At 32.4% G+C, this 2,500-nt stretch overlaps 1 protein-coding gene across 1 annotated transcript in view; it reads right to left on the bottom strand.

The window, feature by feature from the left end:
- The window catches only part of LOC113815741 (calcium-activated chloride channel regulator 1), a 149,092-nt gene that overhangs the window by 33,776 nt on the left and 112,816 nt on the right, over window positions 1-2,500 (bottom strand). The window lies entirely within an intron of this gene.

Raw genomic sequence — 2,500 nt, 5'->3', positions numbered from 1 at the left:
GGTTTAATCCAAAAAGATTTTCAAATATCCATTCACGTATCATTACTATTTTTATCTATTTATTTATTTTTGAGAGATGTCCTACGATTAAGTTCCTTTTTGTTATGCGTTTTTTTCTCTCTCTTTTTTTTAGAGGCTTAAGAGTTCATTAGCACTGCATTGTCTTTGGTGTTATTAATGGTACTGATAATGTTATACATCAGTGTCTATGCATACACGTGTATGTGCGCATGCTTAGTTTCGTATGCACGCACTGGTAAATATTGCACTGGTACTATCTCACTTTAATATAAGACAAGGGAAAATATCTGTTACCTCGACACAAAAGAAAAACAAAAAACAAGAAAAAAAAACAATTTAGAACCCAAAATAAACAAAGTGTCCCAATCCGCTTCCCCCAAAACAACGAAAAGAAAAGAAAAGAAAAAAAAATAGAACCCAAAATAAACAAAGTGTCCTATTCCGCTCCCCCCAAAACAACGAAAAGAAAAAAACAAAAACAATTTATAACTTAAAATAAACAAAGTATCCCAATTCGCTTCCCCCAAAAACAACGAAAAAAACAAAACAATTTAGAACCCAAAATAAACAAAGTATCCCAATCCACTCCCCCCAAAACAACGAAAAAAAACAAAACAATTTAGAACCCAAAATAAACAAAGTATCCCAATCCACTCTCCCGAAAACAACGAAAAAAAAAACAAAAACAATTTAGAACTCAAAATAAACAAAGTATCCCAATCCGCTTCCCCCAAAAACAACGAAAAAAAAACAAAAAAATTAGAACGCAAAATAAACAAAGTATCCCAATCCACCACTCCCAAAACAACGAAAAAAAACAAAGCAATTTAGAACACAAAAATAAACAAAGTATCCCAATCTGCCCCCCCCAAAAAAAAAACAACGAAAAAAAAAACAATTTAGAACCCAAAATAAACAAAGTGTCCCAATCCACTCCCCCCAAAACAACGAAAAAAAAAAAAAATTAGAACCCAAAATAAACAAAGTATCCCAATCTGCCCCCCCCCAAAACAACGAAAAAAAAATTAGAACCCAAAATAAACAAAGTCCCCAATCCACTCTCCCGAAAACAACGAAAAGAAAGAAAAAAAAAATTAGAACCCAAAATAAACAAAAGTATCCCAATCCACTCCCCCCAAAACAACGAAAAACAAAACAAAACAATTTAGAACCCAAAATAAACAAAGTGTCCCAATCCGCCCCCCCCCCAAAAAAAAAAAAAAACAAGGACAAGAAAAAAAAAAAATTTAGAACCCAAAATAAACAAAGTATCCCAATCCACTCCCCCAAAAAACAACGAAAAAAAAAAAACAATTTAGAACCCAAAATAAACAAAGTCCCCAATCCGCTTCCCCTAAAAAACGACAAAAACAACAACAACAACAACAAAAAAACAACAACAACAACAAATTTATCCGCCAGCTGGACCTCTCTTCGCCAGCGTTCGGGAGGCCTTCGGAGCCCCCTTCTCCGAAACCGAATGACGTAATACAGATCTCGCCGTGTCCGAAAGCTCTAATTCGCGATCTCGTGTGCGTGTGCTCCGCGTTTCATCACCGTCAATCATAATTAGTGGATGTTTTTGTCTTCGTTAATGGGGCCTGGGTTCTCGATATTCGTTATGGAGGTGCGTGCGGTGGCCCCCTTGCTTGGCACTTGCATGATAATATTCGTTCGTCCTTTTATTTTCCTTCCGGTTTGACAGTGGTATAATGGTTATCATATTTTCCTTTTTTGGATACGTATATTTATTCCTTTTTAATACCGGTAATTATTGCAATACCAGGGATGAAATATAATGAGGCAAATTGTATATGAATATAAATGTTTTAGCGTGGTTGTGAAAATTATTACATCCCTTCCTTTTTATGAAACGTGTCAAATGCATTTAATATAAATGTGAACCCTTTTCCACCGTTTTAAAATCGTCATTCGTTTACTGAACTATTGAAATGAATTAGAAAAATATAATGATATGAATATACGCATATGTATTATTCCCACTCTTCCCCCTTCGGACTCATAACCAAAATTGTTGTTGTTAAATTAATAATAATGGAATAAATGATATTCAATATTTTGCGAGATTTTTAAGAGAGTCAACAAACAAACGGGAGATGAAACAAAGGGAATAACAAATAAAAAAAGTGAATTTGTAAAGTGATCATCATTGCTATTTTTGTTGCTATTATGTTGAAAATGGAAAATATATGCAATGTTATAGTAATGTAATGATAATAAAGATAATAACAAAGATGATAATAATAATGATAATGATAATTAATGATAATGATAATGATGATAATAATGGTAATAATAACAATGATAATGATGATGATAGTGATAATGATGATAATAACAATAGTAATATGATAATGATAACAATAGTAATAAAGACGATGATAATAATAATAAAGAAAAATAATGATAATACCAATGATGATACAATGATGACGAAAATAATAGCAATACTGATGAA

This window comes from Penaeus vannamei, chromosome 21, assembly GCF_042767895.1.
Source record: "Penaeus vannamei isolate JL-2024 chromosome 21, ASM4276789v1, whole genome shotgun sequence".
NCBI lineage: Eukaryota > Metazoa > Arthropoda > Malacostraca > Decapoda > Penaeidae > Penaeus > Penaeus vannamei.
This window is presented reverse-complemented; position numbering and strand designations above follow the sequence as displayed.